General features: G+C 37.8%; 1 protein-coding gene across 10 annotated transcripts in view; it reads left to right on the top strand.

Moving 5' to 3' along the window:
- fbrsl1 (fibrosin like 1) overlaps positions 1 to 19,542 on the top strand; it is a 313,681-nt gene that overhangs the window by 166,882 nt on the left and 127,257 nt on the right. The window lies entirely within an intron of this gene.

The raw sequence follows: 19,542 nt of genomic DNA, 5'->3' as shown, positions 1-19,542 counted from the left end.
AAACTAAAAGAATAATGTAAATAGGAATGGAATTAATACATGGAGTGTGATTTAACAGTGGGTTTTTAATTTTCCCATCATGCATTGGTCATATATATATATATATATATATATATATATATATTGTAAAAAAAAAATCATAATAGTACTGTTAAAAAACATATTTCTTCATTTAAAACAAACATCGACCACATGCTTTTGTGTGGTAGTGTATTTTTAAATAGTCAATGTAAAAGGTGTATAGGGCCTAGTATTTAGTAGTACTGTATATTCTAGTATTCCACCCTGAACATAGCCTTTGTCTCTTTGTGTACCGTTCTCATTCCCTGTCTCTTGCTGCACAGCCTTTACTGCAACTGGGTTGTCAGTCTAACAGGTTCCATTAATGAACCAGACAACAGGCCATTAGGCTCCAGGAGTTTAATTGCTCGTTAATTGGCTAATTAGTGCTCTGCTTTGTTTTTCACTCTCCCTTGACTTCTGTTATTTGCTTTTAATATCCCACCATCGTCTTACATTTTCTACCTTCCGCACTTGTTTTTAGAGATGCTTGGATGGGGGTGGTTATGAATCTATATAAGATAATGTGCATCTGTTCTAAGGCGCTGGGAGATACATGTGACCTCATCGATATCTCGTTCAAGGGTGCTCACTTCTGCTCCTTAGTTTATTTCAAATCCTGCTCAAACAGACATGGTAGTAATGTTCAAGTCATCCCAAAGAGCTTGGCTATGTTCAGAAGAGCATACTGTTATTTTAGAATAACTAGTATATATACACTATTTGAACTTAATAAAATACATGGATACCAAAATATGCTGTATATAACATAGCATATAGTATCCTAGAATGGATTTCATTTAATTTCAATTTAAAAAAAAAATAAAAATCTATATCCACTGTCACATTAGACACATTTGTTGCATTTTTTTTGCCAAGATTATTTTTTACAAAAAACTGAATACAATTTTTTATTAAGATATAAACTGGACACCAGTCACAACATAAGGTCATGTGACAACAATTTAGCACACCACTGTTGGTTGCATGCTGACTGTTTAACAGTGGGTACTAGTTCAGTAAGTAGTTTGCTATTATTTCATTCTGAACAGCCCCGTCCAAATGTTATTAATGATGCCTGCAATACAATTCTCAAAATTAATTTGTCAAATACACAGTATTTAAATTGCTTTAAAAGTCCCTTGGAAATGAACATTGCAAACTAAAATGGATTGGCAAGTTGGTTAAAATGTCTAATATTTTCAACCACTACATCCTTTAAACCTTCAAAGCTCCTACTTTTGGAACTTCTGAATGCAATATGACTCTTGATTTGCCAATTTAGGAGAGTCTGACTTGATTTAGAAGAAAACTGTGAATAACTGGAATATAGATGTCCAGGAGCAGAAATCAGTTCCTCTGATGTAGGCATAGTGAAAATGGAATGTTCTTCATATAACATCACTAGTAAAATTTTACAACGTGATCATTATCCCAAATTTTATGAGCAGCATTTTAAAATGTATCAGCGTTTGATGGAATTTTACATTCTAGGCTTTACAAGTTTGGCTTCACATGGCAGACACATGGATATAAATGACAAATGAGAACAAAAGCCAATAAGAAATAATAGGACTCAGTACATTAAGGCTGCACTGCAACAAGTGATTCCTCTGTATTTTTGTCATGCTTTTCAGTACAAATATATAAACATTCTTACTTGACGTTCAAAATAGCATAAGATATAAGTTGAAATTGAAAAAAAATGAAGTGTTTATGATTAAAGTGTAACAGCATTTTGTAATCCCCCCATGGCCCCGCCCACGAACAGTCCGATCAACAGAGGGTTATTAATAAAACAGCTATTGTAAAAGGTTTATCACGAAAAAATTGTATTGTACTGTGTCTACTCTTTAAACAGCATTATGGTAAAAATGTAAAATTATGGTGACAGATTTAACTGTTTGCAATAGCGTTTTGCTTCGGGAGTTTGGACGGAACAAATGGCAGTTTCTTTCAGGTTTTCCACTCCGTTTGGCCTAAAATACTGTGTTCATGGTTTCCAGTTTGAAATGTTAACTACAAACAACTTCTTAGCAAGAAAATCACTTGCATGAATGCCTTTATTGATGCTTTTTTACATCCTCAATATAAAAGATGTATTATGTGTATGTGTGTGTATTTTTATTTCTTCACTGCAGTTGCTATGCGTTGTAGCCAATCTGTGTGACGGTTTTGCATATGCTATTTGCATGTGTTTTCTTTATGTGCAGCGTGGTTCTGTATTTGGCTGCGTTGTGATTATTTGCAGCACATGTTGTCAAACTGATGATGTTTTCTTAAATTGCTAGTGTTTTTTTTTCTATTTGCATGCGCTTTCTTCAGTTGCTGCGCGTTGAGGTATCTCAGCCACCGTTGTTTTCATCTATTTTTGATTGTTTATAAATGTTAACATAAGGACAGCAGAGCTTATCAGATCTGTACGAGTAACACTGCTGGCATCCCACCTTCAAGGACACTACAATGCTTGGATTGCCATAGCTTTGGCAATGTTGCCATAGAAACACTTAGCAAGACCAATACGCATTTTGTTGTGCACTGTCAGGAATTTCTATACGTTTCTGTCTTTGAACATGTAGACTGAGAATGAAACAAAGGTAGGGGTAGCATTCACCCCGTGTACTGGGGTGTTTTTTGGTGCTTCGGCAATTTATTTGACGATAGAAAAGTCATTGTCTTGACATTCTCTCATATGCATTTGGGCTTTCTCAATGTAGATTCAGCTTACTAGATACAAGCTGAGGTGTGCATATTTCATGCAGGGGTTTATGCAATGTTCTTCTCTTTGATTGCATATGCTGTATAATAACAACTACAAATGTAAATTTCTGATTGCACCATACAAGTGTAAAATACCTGGAGTGGTTTGTTGACATTAGAAGCCTTGCAGGTTAAAAATCGCTGCACCTGCTCTTATGTTAAAAAAAGTGGATTTAAGCACATGGAAGCAAACAGGTAGACCCTAAATCTTTCTCTAATTGAAAGTCTAAGGGATATTATGGGTGAGCATGCACGTTTTGCTCATCAACATGGCTCCTGTGGGCAGAAACAGATATAGATTGACCTTTTCTGCTCAGCTCCCAACATTACCGCAATCTGCCCTTCTCATTACCACGGGAACGTTTCGCACAGTATTAGACTTAATAAATGACTTTTCCTCTCCTCCTCCCTCTCTTCTTATTCCCTGTTCATGCTCCCCTTGCTCTCTCTCTTTCTCTCTTGCTCACTTTTCTGCTCCTGAGCCGATAACCCAGAGTCCCCTGGGGCTTGGCCTCCATAATCACGTCAGTTCACAGCCCTCTTATTTGAGCAGAATTGCTTAATTGGTATGTGTTCTACATAACTGTCGGAGTATTAGACTCACAAATGAAGGTTAGAACCTCGGTGCTTGTAATCGACTGAAAGAAATTGATTTGTGCTCAGACGCTCTACAGGGAGAGAACTTTATGGTTCTCTAAAGAAATGAAGCTTTATAGTTGTGTTTTTTTTTCAGTCCCCTCCCCCCTTCAAAAAATGTTTTTTTGATATTCAGAACGCATGAAATACGAACATAACACGGACCAAAGACATGTAAACAAACCAAAAACGGGATCTGATATCACAAGATGTGACCCTAAAAATGAGTCATAGTCGCAAGTTTGCCCATCACAGTTCGGTACAGACATCAGAACCGCTTCTCCACGCAGCAGATCTTCGTTTGTTTGTGTGACGAAGGGAATCTTGTAACTGTTTTGACTCCTTCACACTTTTTATAAAGCTCTTCACGAGTTCTCAGTTGGTCAAAATACCATCATCATATGTAGGCTACGCACATACAACGAATGCATTTCTCCCAGCACACATCATTGTTTTTAATGTTCAGTAAGTTCTGTCACAAAATAACCATAATAGGCTAAAAGCTGACCAATCAGATTGTGAGCATATCCCTATACCTTTAATTTCTGTATTAACATGCTAATGTGAAACGCTAAGCAAACCAGGACTAAATGGGTTTTGTGAACACACCCTTATTAGGGGTAGATGTCATATGTTATTTTTTTTTAACCCAGGCTCATTGGAAAAACGTGCCTGCACTGCTTGCAGGTTTCCAGTGCCAAAAGTGTGTTCAGTTTTATCTAAAACAGATGAATGCAACGTTTTATTATGTTGATTGTTGTACATTTTGCGGAACTTGGAAAATAAATGTCTGTGTGAGTGGCACTAAAAGGTTAACGCTCTATCGTATTTTCAAATAGCATACCACCTAAACTACAAAACACGAAAACGCTAACGTTCAAAAAGCAAACGTGAAAGAGAGAGAGAGAGAGAGAAAAAATGCTGCAGCAAACTATGCCATTTAACTTTCTTCTACAGATCAAGTATTTTACAAGATTACTATTTTAGAAAAGCACATATGAACCTGGTTATGTGATCCAAATCTCAAAATTGGTTTAGTTTAACAATAAGTCATAACATAGTACTGTGTAAAAAAACTGCACAAAAAGTAAGGCTTTATTAATCAATAATCTGTCCTCGTAATTAGAATTACTAATGTTCATTAGTATGTTTTTGAAGTTTTGCGAAAGTGAGCATAGATTGAATTCTAGAGATATTTGACAAAGTCGGATATCCAGTTATGCCTCAGCTATGTGATTGGCATCAAGATACACTACATTACAACCCACTGAACAGATTGTTCAACTATTCCTCGTAGTCTCATTTTCGTTAATGAAAAATGAAATGTGTCTATCCTGACAAAGGTCCGTAGAGATTCACATGACCGTGTCAAGGAAAATTCCCATTGTGTAGTTCAGTATCTCAACTGGTTTTTAGAGTATGGTACTAGTGACACCAAGGTCATGGATTTGAATACTAGGGAACATACCAACCTGTCCTGGAAGACGCTTTGTATAACAAAATGTTCAAATTGCATAAATGTAAATGTAGTATTATAAGTAGTTCACTTACTCATTCACTTACTCAAGATTGTTTGTACTTTGGTGTGTGTGGGATATTCATTTCGTTTGAGTCATGTTAGACTCTGGCAGAGAATATTAAAATGTAATAATTTAATTTGCAAGAGTTGCCCTGGATGAGTGATCTGATATTGAGCCCCAGATTCAGTTCAGAGAAGCGGAGTTATCAGTGGGTATTCTTGTATGAATATTTATAAGATTACACTATTACCATTTTTCCAGACAAGGAATACTAGAGTATCATTTGGATGTGGGTTAGTATGAAGGGTAGAGATAGTTCTTGGGTGGATTTTTGGGGGGAAGATTTTACCAGATGTGTAAATGATCTTTGAAAAATGTTCAAGTTGGGAACGAGTGCACTTTAAAATGATTTTAGGACTAAACTGAATTTGATATGTGGTCTGACACTAAGTCTGAGACTCATATTAGCAAACCCACTTGCACTGATCGTTGAATCGCCTTAAGATTGATCCTCGTAGTCTACTGCTCACACAGACCTGGAGTCGATACTAATGTTGATGTGATTTACATTAGGCTTGTTTGTCAGCCTAATATACAATATGACACTTGGTCTATATATGATGGGCATGCAGGTTTGGGAATGATGCGGGTAAGTAAATGTTGACAGAACTTTAACTTTGGTGTGAACTATTTGTGCAAATATGCCACTCATTGTATTGAATACTAAAAAATATATGTGTACTTCATTGTTATGTTAATTTATGTTGCAGCATGTTGACTGAATGCAAATACGTTCTTTTTTTAAAACTTTGTATTTGTCATAATGTGTCATAACAATTCAATCTGCCCTAGTTTTAACTCACACACACAAAAAAACAGAGTAGATGCTTGGTTATGTCAGCATTCACAGCATTAGCATGCTAGTGATGACTGATCTTTCCTTGATCTCTTCTAGGATTAGCCAAGCCCTTAGCATTTTAGCTAATCTGGTTGACACCTGTTTTTATTGACATATGAGCTGAGTTTGAACAGTTCCTGGTCCCACAGTCTGATGCGATCTGCCTTCATACCCTCCCTTGTGAATCTTATCTGTTTTGGATGAGCGTTCTGGCAGATCTTTCCTGGAAGACAGATTTATGGGTTTAGCCTTTTGGCTTTAAGCTTCAGTTCTTTTGCATTCCCTCTGTGAAGTTCATTAAGTACAGCCTTCGTTCTGTTGATGTTGCTAGCCGATTGTAATAATGCTTGCCTATTTATTTCTATACAAATATGTTTCAAGAAATATGTGTCGGAATAGACCGTTCCAGAAATGCAGTCTGAATTAGTTGGATTATAGTCCATCTCAGCTCTAGGCTTCCAACATATGGTCTGTTGAGCTTTTGAAGCAGTTCAAACAGTCAGATATATTAATAAAGGCAATGGACCAGCCTCAAGTTTTCCTAGGCAGTCTGTCTGTTGTAACATTCCATGGCACCCAGTTCATCTCATAATAGCTGTTGTATGTTTCTGTAGAGAAAGATTAAGGGTGCGGCCTGGGAGATAGTTGTCTAAACAGAGTTAAAATCTTCAGACTGTGTTTGTAGATCATCTGCATTTGTCAGGGTCAGGACTTACACTTTGAAGTCCTGGTTTGGGATTTGGCTAGATCTTGAGGCATGGATTGTCTTAAGCATCTCTTGTATTAGCGCTTAGCACTTTTCCCTCATCCATTAACCTAGATCTATGGCCCAGCTCAGTGCTGGCCACTTTTACTGTGACATTTGAGAAATCTTTTCAGCTCTTACTTTCACTCCTAGTGAACGACTGGAACATTTAAAGGGGTCATGGCATGAGAAATCCCATTTTCCTTGAGCTTTTGACATACAATAGGTTGTTGTACCATTAAAACATCCTGCTAGTTTCATAGCGTAAAACATCCTCCTCATTTATAAAGAAACCATTTGTTTAATCAAGCTCCAAAAAAGGCTTGTTTGAATATTGTAGGATCTGTGATGTCACACGGGCAGATATATTTGCATATGACTGACTCCAGAGGAAGACATCAATTTATAGTTATACATCATTGCATTATAGGCTCCGCCCATTGGCGTTCAGTCGCTTAACACTAGCCTTCAGCGGATGCAACCATTGCATAACGTCAAAAGCTAATTGAAGCCATTATAATCACTGACGCTGTCTACACTGAATACAGTACAGATACCGGTTCAGTTCCCGAGGTGCTTCACACTTGAGTCTGCAAACTACACCGACAAAGAAGAATAGTGACGTGTCGTGTTCCCACATCCCAGCGTCAGAAACATTTGCTTTTTAATGCCGTCCCGGATCACGTCAGATGATTGTTTGTTTGGAGCATTTTACTGAAGATTGATTGTAAACAAGGCACCGTTTAATGGAGAGTTCGCAAATAAACTTTTTTAAAAGATGAAGCATGCCAACTGGATTGGATCAGACATCAGCTCCATTGCAAAGCGGAAGTAAATTACATGGATAATGTTAACATACTCTCACTATAGCGAGGGGTCGTTGATATGCAATGACGCTATCCAATCATAACAGTGGCCATTTACTGACACACCACCTCTTAAAAATGTATCTTCTCAGAAGAGGGTCAGAATGAAGGTTGAACATTTTTTTCCCCCATATATATTCACTTGAGGGTTTTTGTGTGCAAAAAGTCTATCTTTGTGTATCTATCTGTCTGTCTGGTTTCATTGAGGGTATTGGATTGGACAAAAATGTGTAGTGCAAGATCAGTATTTTCAAGAAAATACATGGGACAGTAAAGTGTAAACCTGCAATGTATGCTGTTTTTAGACAAGCATTTTTTTAAATTTAAAGTTGCACTTCTCTTATTCACTGGCCTCACTTCTCCAAATCGAAGAAAAAGATGTTAGATCGAGATACCTAGACTCTGTTCATGTTATTTCTGTTCTCGGTTGCCGTAACGTCATATGCAGATAAAGATCTCTGCGCCTCCATTTTAAATCTAAGATTCACAGCATAACTTGAATATAAAATGGAGGGAGGGAAGGTGCATGCTCATTGGTCAAGGCCTCATTTCTGACACAGTCAGGAGGAAATATGAAAGGGAAATTAATTTGCTCCATCATCCTGACAAACAGAGGTGAGTGGAGGGAGCTGACACGCCGTGCCACGCTTCATTGTTTCAGAACTCAAGTCTCATAAATTTGCACGGCTCTCGTGAAAGAAAGCAATAATGCATTATCGCATTGCCACCGTAATTAACATTCACCGACTGTAACTGATCCATCTTTCATTCTCTCCGCTCTGAAACGGCCTAGGCGTTTGTATGTGAGAATAAGTCTTCCATTTTGTGTCATCTTAGGTGCCAGATTTTTTTTTTTTTCCGTCTACTCCCACCGCCACAAATTCCCCCACATTTCATCGCAATCGTCCTCTTTGATCCGTGCACGCTGACATTCTTTCAGCCTCAAAATGGCAGCAGTCATTTTGAACACCAGGCATGTGCGCTAGTACACTCAATATCACAGTAGGCACCCACTCTAGCAGGGGTGACAATTCTTCTCGTTCAGACAATGTGGCATTAGTGCTTGTTAGCTCCACCATTAGCTATAGAGCTCTCAAATTGTGGCTTTGGCCGAGGATGTGTTTGGCTGGCTCCACTTGGAATGGCGTACCATGTATTTACTCCTGTGAGGAGAGTATTAGAGGGCTGCTTCGTTGAGCTCACAATTACTATAATTACAAAATTTCAAGTTGATGCGTGCCCACGGTGGAGGAGAAATGGAAGGTGCAATTATTTAAGAAGCTCCCGTTAGCTCTTCTCAACCATGCTTCAGTGCTCCTCAGCCACAGCACCTATTCTTCTACAACGTCTACAAAAACCTGTAATTGTGGCTTTCGCTCCGCAGCTGATGGAATCCATTTATCAGGATGCTGCAGTCAGTGTGCGGCTAGCCCTCCGCTATAGTCAAGTCACCTTTATTTATAAAGGGCTTTATTCAATACAGATTATTTCAAAGCTGCTTCACAGCAAAGAAAAACTCCAAAATAAAGATCAATATAGCCAAAAATCTCCCTCTCGGCCATGGCTTTTTTGGACTTGTTTGGTGTAGCACTGATCAAAGACCTTTATTTTTCAGCTTTAGAAAGGAAATATAGCAATGTAGTGATATATATATAGATTTATTATCTAAGGTTTGGGGGCAATTATAGATCGCCCCCCAGTTGAGTGGATGAATTTAGTGCAGGAGATCTGTTCAGTTTACCACTTTAAAAAACAGTCCTGACATCGTTTTAAAGGCCTTTTCACATGACTCGCATCAGGGCTTCAATGCTTTGCTCAGCACGCTGCTTTGACTTTGCCTGAAAAGCAACATCGATGGCATCACAGAAAGGCAATTTTACAAGGTTTCTAGGAAGAAAGTGGGAAGTACACAACGAATACATGTGTTCGAGCTTAGAATGGAGGAACAAAACATATACTGTATATATATATATATATATTGCCCCCCCAAAAAAAAAGAAAAACGTGTGTGTGTTACAACAAATGTAATGGAGTACAGCATTTTTTGTTGCTTAAATTGTCATTAATCAAACAAAATGTGTGGAAATTGCAAACAGGTGCACAGACCGTGAATATGGGTATTATTGCATGCACTTTGAATGATCAGAGAGGGGTCAAAGTTGAAATAGTTTGAAATTTTAAATAGTGTGAAAATGCTTTACTGGTGTGCATTGTTGTGAGGCTGCTGACCCCTCAATCCAAAAGTGTATTGGGCTAAGTAAATCATGTGAAAGGTTCACAGAACTGAATCGTATTCGAAGAAATTTGTCTAATACTTCTGAAACTGCTTGCAAGTGTGACTGTTTTTTTCCCTGATAGACTAGAGGATAAGAGTCATAAAGGTTATTCACTCATAAAACACACTCATTTAGCAAGAAAATGGGCATGATAAGGTGTGAATCTGTGAGGTAACACAACCTACATTCAGATTTAGATTTCCTATGTTTATAACGCCTAACTTGCAAGTTTCAGGTGAGATAAACCTCTGGTTAAAGTCAGGCCTCACGGTTGGTCTCAATCTGACTCATTCCTGTTACACAGATGCACCTTGAAAACCACAGAAATGGTGCTCGGGTGTGTATACAGCTGATTAGTGCTCTTTTAGCTTTGCAAAGGAGAAGGCTGAACCACAGTGCAAACCACTTCCTATGGCTTTGTTTGCAAGGGTGTGAAAAGGTTTAATGTTCTGAGTAAAATTGCCACCTCTGCTTGCCACGCATCGTGAACATTGTCACACTTTTTAAGAGCCATCAAAAATACCTGGAGTGTAAACTAAGACACTGATCAAACATTCATATGTCACATTCAAATTTATTTAATACATTAAGTGAATTGATTTGTTTTGCGGCATCCGTTAGAAAGTGAAGGCCTCTGCGTGTTATTGTCTTTCCACGTGGCAAAGTAATTTAATTCCATTTAAGCTTTTACAGTATCTGACTCCATTTTGAATCAACCTCGAATTTTGGTTAGATTGACAATTGGTTACTGCTCAATTATATAATAGTTTAGCAATACATTTGATTTGTTCTATTTAACTCTTTACTTACATTTTACCTGATCATATTAGTCGCTCAGAGGTCCTTATGTCTTGTTTAACGTGTCTCACAATTCCTATATACCTGAGATTGGTCGCACTCACGCTTACACAATCAAAGATACTTTGGTATAGCCCCTGTGACTGCATACACTCGAAATTAAACTAAAGTTTACTTCAGAAGTATAGCCACCCCTACTACTACAGATATAAGTCAACCAACTTTACTTGTCTTATAATTATGGAAGCTTGTTTCCGCCACTGTATATAAAAATAAATAAATAATTGTGACTTTTTATCTCACAATTCTGACTTTTTTTATACTCCTACTGTTCGTAGGAGTATATCGTGCTGTGTTTAATTATCGAACATAAAAACATTCTTGTGTCGTACATGTATACATTTAGCATTAGGCTTCATGTTTTTACTCCAATCTCATTTCATAACGTACGTCTTAGTCTGGCACCAGATTAACTAGTAGCTACAATGTAAAGTTTTTGCAACAATAACATGCTACTATTAGTGTCTTGCCTTAACAATTGTTTTCATAATCAAATCATGTTCTACTAATTTTTCTGAGGTAAATCCAAGGTAAACAGCACAAACACAATCTTCAAATGCGCCGAAAAGCAGAACAGGACTGCTGAAGTCGCTGATTTTTTGTTTAGAGGTGATGAGGGCATATTAACAGCTCATGCACATGTGGGCGTGGTCACATTAGTGCTATTTAGCTCGGCCTGGAGAAACTGTATATTGCTGTCGTTGCTTTCATACGAATTACTTGGAGAATATTTGTTTTTGATATGATTTACATAATTTAAAAATTAAGACTTCAAGCTTTGTAAAGACATGTTTCATGTCACATTTGCTGAGTTACAGGTCATATTCTGTCACGTTTCAGAATGAACTTCACAATGAGAGAGAAGGGAGAACGCGCATCATGTTTAATTCCTTTATTTTACGAAAAATACAACATTTTGTTTTTATTATTAGTGTACACAAATAAAAGACATTTAACAGTTTTGAATGATGTACAATACGTACCTGTATGAGAAAAATATTATTATTTGAGTCTATTTTGGACTGATAAGAAAAAAAAAGCGTTGAGAGGCTAAATTCATTAAATGCATTTCCACGCTCGTTTTGTTTTTACTGCTTTCTGAGACATCATTGGGCCAACATGCGTAAACAGACCCGTTTCTGTCCGGATTTCTTACAAGAATTAGAAGATGATACTTGAAAGAAATGTCAAGATCATAAAATTTACTGTATGACCCATCTTTGTGAAGTAAGAAAGGGAAAAACGGGAAGAGCTTAAAAGTACTTTCCTATGGCTTTTTATTAGTGTTAAAGACAGATCTAATTTTAATTTGTGTAATGTGCAGAACACTTGACCGCGTGTGCGTGTGTGTGTGTCTTATGACAGGCTTTACGCACTTGCTCTTTGGTCTTGTGGTTTTTCGCTGTAGTTTGTTTATAGATAAAGTGCAGAGGCATTTATAAATCCATTGCCTATTTTAAAACTCTTTTTTTACCTTTTAAATGAGGCAAGCCCGTTTTTTTTGCTTCCCATTTTTACTCAGCTTGTGAAACCTACCTCTTTCAATACTCCCTTCAATTGTTTCTCAAAGTTTGACCCTGTTAGTTTCTATAAGCCTCTGTTTACTAGCCACTCATTCATTTAAAAGAACTGTTTTGGAATAATTTTCTTCAAAAGTTGTCCCACACAGTTCCTGGTCTCAACATATTGTTTGTCACAGTCACTTTAAGAAGTTTCTCAGGTTTCAGTTTAGGGTTGTGGTCAGATGTACTAAGTTACAGTCTTCTAAAGCGATATGAGGTATGCTCACAAAACTGTCACAGTTAAGTGAGAGGTCTGATCTGTGAGGAGATTATTTAGATCGAGTGATGTTCTACAACAGCTGTTGGCAGATACTCAAGTCATCTATTGTCGCTATTGCTTCTCCAACATCCAGTTCAGCCAGTTTTGCATAAAAGCATTAGTAAGATTCCTTCATGAATTATTTTATTATTGCAGCAACTCTTTTCACAGTCTGTCCAGTATTGCTCTGTTTAGTTTCTATCTCTATGAAGCCGCTTCTTCTGAAAAGCTCTGATTGGTCAGCTGAATCAGTGTGTTGTGATTGGTCAACCAACCGATCGACCGTTACTAAAATGTCATGTCCCTTACCATAAGCGAAAACACACTACAAACGCAACTCAAACTCATAAACAGTGCTTACTGATACAGAGAATATTTCCCTTTGTAGTGGACTTAACTTTGCTGACCTTTTCCTTGCACAAACAGCAACATTACACACTAAAGTTTAAAATGTTGAAAATCAGTCTTTTTTTAATTAAAATTCTTATTTTACAACAGATGAAGATTAAGGCTGAATCATAAACCAATTGTTCGAATCAATTTGTGAACCGTTTGATTAATTGAAAACCAATTGTAAAGAACAGATTCAAACTAATGAATTGGTTCGCAAATCAGACATCACTATCCCATTAACAAAGTACTTGGTTACTGCAATATATAAATCTGCTGTTAAAAAGCACTTTGACTTTTTTAATATTATTGGGCTCATTTTCATTGCTACCTGAACCTGAAATGTAGTTGTTGTCTCTTCCTTACTATGTAACAGCCCGTTAAATCACTGACCTCAGAGTGGATGTCTTCTCTTAGGCAGCTGTTGGGTTTGGCTTTCTGCAAGGCCAGGGGAAAATCAGCTGACTCTACAGTGGTACCAGATCTTTAAATAGCACATGCACGTCCAACAAGTTAGCATGCTACTTACAACCTGATTAATGGCCCCTTTCTCGCTCTTCTTTTCCACATTCTCTTTTTTACTACACTTGGTTTGGTATGTTTGTTTGTAAACCACTCAAGGGAGGTTTATACATTTTTAATTGAGACAAGTCAGTGTGTTTGCCAAGAGAAGTTTGTGAAACGTTGTGAAATAGTTCATGATATATTATGAAAGTGTGTTCTGCAGCCATTCACTCTGTAGCCCAAGACTGGTTGTCCACAGTACCAGGATGGGAGACCTCCTGGGAAAACTAGGTTGCTGCTTGAAGAGATGTTAGTGAGGCCAGAAGGAGGCGCTCACTAGTGGTCGACCTATATATATATATATATAATAATTTTTTTTTTTTTTGATGGCCGATGCTGATATCCTAGAGAGCAGGGGGCCGCTATAAAGCTGAAATTTCTTAAATACAGTGAATATACACTTTATATTTATTTTAATCAATATTTAATATATTATAAACAAATTAGAAAACAAATATTGTAAATAAACATTCTTATACTTTAGATGGGAACTACTTGAATCTGCAATCCTATTACAGTATTTTTAACAAAAAGTAATTGTTTAAAAATATATAGCTTAACGTTACATGGCACTCAGTAATCTGGTATTTCTTTGTGCACTGATAATCTTTTTTTTTTCTTCAAATAAAGATAAAGTAGCCTAATGCTAATTTTACATAGAGCACACAGTGAAAACCATATGAATATGACACAGTGGGCAATTTCTGTCGTATAGGTTGGGCCAACCTAACCAACCAAAATTGACGTTGGCCCAACGTCTGTTTGCTACCTGGGTATAGCACACGCACCACATTTTAAAATGAAACATTTCAAGTTTTTTGTTCGCGTCTCTTGTGAAGCTGATCTTCTGTTCACATTTACTCACTTCGCATGGACCAACCGTCACTCGCAGTAACACGTTTACAGGCTACAAATACATACTTTACAAAGTATCACAGCTGGGTTTAATTAAAACTGCAAGAATTGGGAAATTATATGTTTAGTAGATGTTTAGTGATTTGTTTAAATGATGTAGATGTGCGTTTGCTGAATGTTGACGGTAAATTAGAAAGTATTTTAGCCTGATTGTTTGCCATTTTCGTTTACAAGTAATATAAAAACAAACGCTTTACTTTTTTCGCATAACATTTACGTTTTTGTTTACCTGTTCTCTAAGTATAAGAAATGACTGAGAGGTTTTTATTAGAGAGACTGAAGACGGAGAATGAGGGTGCTTCTCAATATCCCTCCTCGTCTCCTCGCTCCTCCGTCCTCCCTCCTATGACCCGGAAACCGATCGAGCTCAGCCATCTTGAAGGACATCTCAATTCTCTAATTGCACCGTGAGGAGTTGAGGATCGAGGAGATAGGAGGCTTCCTGAGGAGTCATAAGCGAGGATACACAGGTGCATCCTACGCGGAACTGTTATACTGACTAAACGTGACGCACGTGTCAATTCTCCTCCCCCTTCACATCGGTCACAATCATTTTAATTTATACTTTACCTTTGCAGTTTATATAAACCACACATCTCAAATATTTCAACAGTATAGCCTATCTTTATTATTATTTATTATGAATTTATTAAATAACCAAACTTCAACATCATAAGGGCAGATCCTTTTAGCGCTGCTGATGACACTGTGGAGTGACGCTTGAGTGATCAAGAATTCCAATGTATATAAAAAAGCTTTTATTCGATTCCTCTGTCCTCCTTTCCTTTCCTCGCTTCCTTCCCTCACGTCCTACAGGGGGTGGAGCTGAGACGCAAGGAAAGGAAGCAAGGAAAGGAAACGAGGATGCACAAATAAGAAATGAGAAGCACCCTGAGAGTGATCGGGCGCTGCCTTTCTCTTTTCAGGCACTGGTGTCCTCAGCGCCGTCCGTCAAAATAAAAGCCTGTAGGGCCGCCAAAATAAAAGTTCCACTTCCAACACATCGGCTGATCAGAAAAACATATCTGCCGATATTTAAAAAAAATGCAAAATATCGAACAATATAACGGCCATGGCGATATATCAGTCGACCACTAGCGCTCCCCCTGTGGTTTCTTTGGGTGTTAATTTCCCAGTATAGTGATGGGGACACTATACTGCCTAAAAAACACTGTCCTTTGGATGAGTTGTTAAACTGAGGTCCTGACACTCTTTGATCATAAAAAAACCCCATGATGTCCTTTGGCCAGATTTGCCCATTGGCCTCTATCCATCAAAATGGCCTCCTAATCATGCCATTTATACTGATGCTGGTGTGTGGTGGGCGTTCTGGCGCACTATGACTGTGGTCGCATCATCTGAGGGATGCTGCATATTGGTGGTGTTTGAGGAGATTCCCCCCTGCACATATTTTTTTTCAAAAGGGGGTTTTCAGAGTGATGCCATATAGAACAACTCTTTTTGGTTACCCAAAGAACCTTTCAGTGAACAGTTCTTAAAATAAAGTTGTTGTTTTTTTGTTAGTGGGAAGAACATATTAATCTTAAGAACCTTTTGTGCAACAGAAAGGTTCCATGAATGTTAAAGGTTCTTCATGGATCCATAGATAGCGTTAAATAACCTAGCGTGGTAGTTTTTAGTTTGTTTGTTTTCTTAGTTTTATAGTAAGTATTATGTGTCTTGTAATTGACAATGCCCTATTAGTCGACAAGGCAAAATATTTGGGGATTTTTTTTTTTTGCTAAATATTTATTACTATTATTATGCAGATTTTCTTATTGCGACCCATCTTTCACCCTGACAGACTACAATATAAAATCTAATTTGTTTTTAGTTTCCTCCCTTGATTTTGTATGGAAATGCTATTGCATCGTACATCAAGATCTCTTGTCAGCTATTCAGAATGCATTAGCACCGTGTGCTCTTAGCTCTACGTGATGGATCACATTACTCACATGCTGTATTCAGGCCATAGCTCTGGAGGGATTTTTTCCTGTTGTTTCCAGCTAGCTGCTCCCCCTCTGCCCTCATTTTGCTTTAATTGAGTCCTCGTTTCACAGGGCCGCTTCAGTGTCTGGGATCAAACTGGGAGCTCCTAGCAAGCCAATGGGACTGCAAACCACATGAGGCAGAGCGAGAGAGAGAGAGAGAGAGTGATGAGCAAATCCCTCCGGGCTTTGTGCGGCCTGCTCTCCTCCCCTGACTCACTATGTCTTTATATCCTCCGCCGAGGCTTCGTTAGCCGTTAGCGACAGGTCTCCGTTACTAACGACAGAGAACGGTGCGGTCAGGATCAGAAAGGAAATGAGTTGCTCCCGCAGGAGAGATGGCAAAGTCTCGAAGCAGCACTGCAGTCGTGATTTTTAAAGTGGAAGGCTTAAAGAAGTAATTTTTTGGCCCTTTTTCCACTTTTTTTGATGGACGAGTGCAGGAAGAAATGTCTCTAGCCAGATTTGAGCTGGTCAGCATGAGCTTCTAGCCTCTCTATTAGTAGTTCCTTGTAGCTCAACTGGCTAAATGATGAGTAAATGATGGTCATGGGTTTAATTTCCAGGGAACAAATAAACCCTGAATGCAGTGCAGGTCTCTGGTGAAGTTGATTTATATCAATATAAATGGAAATTTTGACTAAAAAGGGTATTTAGCATTAGCATTTAGCATTAGTATTTTTTCATAAATGACTTTATAAATGGCTTTTTACCATTTAAAAATACATCTACTAGTAAATTCATCCTAAAGATAGCAGGGTTTGGATCTCAACGGTGATATCTAATGTAATAAAAAGTGAACCGGAGCTTATTTTTGTTTTAAAAAACAGGTGAATAGGCTTAATGAGACTGCATGCATATTGCAACGCTACGCATTTTACGCTTGAGACTAGTCTGGTTTCTAAAGTTGAGATAAACACTTCAGATGTTGTCACAGTGGGTCCTCGATCCCTCAATGTCAGTTCATTTATGTTCAGCAATTCAGAGATAGAGTTAATGAGATCCCCACAGGCCGCCCCCAACGGAGGCTTTCCACTGCGCTCCCACTGTAATATACATCATGTCTGCTTTCAAATCAATTACATTTTTATCTGATAAAAATGTAATGCGGCTTGATTGAGTTTTCAGCACGGCAGCCGACAGTGTTTTTGCAGCCTGGAAAGGGAACCAATTATAACAGGAAGTTTAATCAAATTAAATTCCACTTCACCCTGATGCACTCTTTGTGGAATGTGACTGAAAATGTTTGAATTAATTTGTTTTGTACTTTTGTTGATGTGTCTGCTTTTTGATAAATCGCTTTCCTGAAGAGGAAATATTTTGAACTCAATGAAGCGTGACACAGCGGTACATCAGTCGATGATGGATTGACTTCTTTATTCCTTCGCATCTCTGTTGTTGTTAATTTCAGGAAATTTATTTGAAATCAATTTATTTGTTTATTCACTTTTTTCAGCTTGGTGTTTTAATTTCTATGTTTTCATTATGTCTTTTGTCTTTTTCTCCTGCAGGTCTATTTTTTGAAGTTGGATATTTTCACTATTTCATGTGTTTTTATCATAAGTTGAGACCTTATGATCTCAAACATACGTTAAATAATTCTGTTAGGGGTTCATTTGTAGTAAGAATATACGTTATTTGATCTATAGACTTATTTTGTTTTATTTCATCCACCTAAAACATAGTTAAAGCCAACATTTTGAAAACCAAAGTAATAATATTTTTAGTGCTGATCATCCCTTAGACTTCAATTGTAAGTACATTTGTGCATTTTTATTTTATTTAACCTAAGAGATTTATTTGAGGCCACAGATGTTGTCTACTACAGATCAAGTTACGTTTTGGCCAGATTATTCATTTTATATGAATATTCTTATTCTTGTAATATGATAATATAGATACCATAATGTTGGATCAGACCTACTGTATGTGTTCCCATAGTAAACAATAATTTAGTGCCCCCCCCCCCCCCCCTCTCTCTCTCTCTCTCTCTCTCTCTCTCTCTCTCTCTCTCTCTCTCTCTCTCTCGCTCTCTCTCTCTCTCTCTCTCTCTACCTCCTTTCCAGCCCTACACATAAATCAATTGAGATGAAAGTTCCATAATTGTGCTTGCTGGGAGGGATTTGAGCAAAATTGCACTATGAATTTTTTAAAGGGAATTTTTACTAGCTGTTCAGCAGGATAGGAGGCAGAGGAGAGGTGAGGCCGTAGAGGATTTATGCGCCTGACTTCTTCATTACCGAAGCCATTTCGCTGCAGATGATAGTGTTGAGCCTGAGGGGACATTGGTCCCCGCACACTAACTCAGATTTTAAACCTGCTTAATCTTTCGAAGAGAACATTTCAGCACAGCAATATTAATGTTGCATTAGGGGTTATATTTGTCTGCTAGTGAGAGAGAGGGGGCTAAGTTGAATTTTTGTGGGATTTCTCAAAGTGGATAATGAGGCAAGTTGTTCTGCATGCAATTAGTTTAAATGTATGTCAGGCCAAAGAGAAATAGAAGTTGTATTTATTGTGCTTAGATCGGATTTTGCAGCAGCAAAATGCGTCCATCAAACAAACGTGTGCATTAGCCAGCAATTAATAATAGAGATGTCACAAAATGTTATGACCAAGGGGAATCAAGTCCTTTTGTGCAGCCTAGGCCAAAAAATGTCCATTAGTGGTGGTTTGAACATCAGGGCTGATCCCCATAAACAGAGCGAAATATTAATTGGGTTAATCTTATCTTAACATGTAAATGGTGGTTACTTCTGCCTCTTTGACTCCCATATCATTTATTATAAGCCAACAATGGTATGAAACCACAAACCAGCAAGTGAGTTGCTTTTTGCTACCAAGAACCACGACTTCCAATTTTTACAGGTTACGGGTCAATTCTTTTGATTCGGACAGTTCAAGAGGAGCCTGAATTGAATTCATTAGGTATCTTGAGAAGTGTACATAAAAGTGTAGGAATCAATCAGTACTACACGTGGAATTCCATTGTATCTCCTGAATTGAAATGGAACTGACCCCATCTCTGCAAATGACCACTTTCTTTCTGTAAAAGAAATCTGTCTGCTCTCAAGGTTAACCCTCTAAACATGCCAAATCTCATTCGACTTCCTGCTCTGCGAACGCTCAATTTAACAGTCCACTAGGCTGAGGAACATAGCGCTAAATCCCTCTCTTAGAGCGGATGGAAAAGGAGAGATGATTGTATTAGCTTGTCAGCACCTAATGTTGAGCTCAATGGGCAG

Source organism: Pimephales promelas, chromosome 4 (genome assembly GCF_988280905.1).
Source record: "Pimephales promelas chromosome 4, fPimPro1.hap1.1, whole genome shotgun sequence".
Lineage (NCBI taxonomy): Eukaryota > Metazoa > Chordata > Actinopteri > Cypriniformes > Leuciscidae > Pimephales > Pimephales promelas.
Note: the sequence above shows the minus strand (reverse complement) of the source record. Positions and strands in the feature narration are given on the sequence as shown.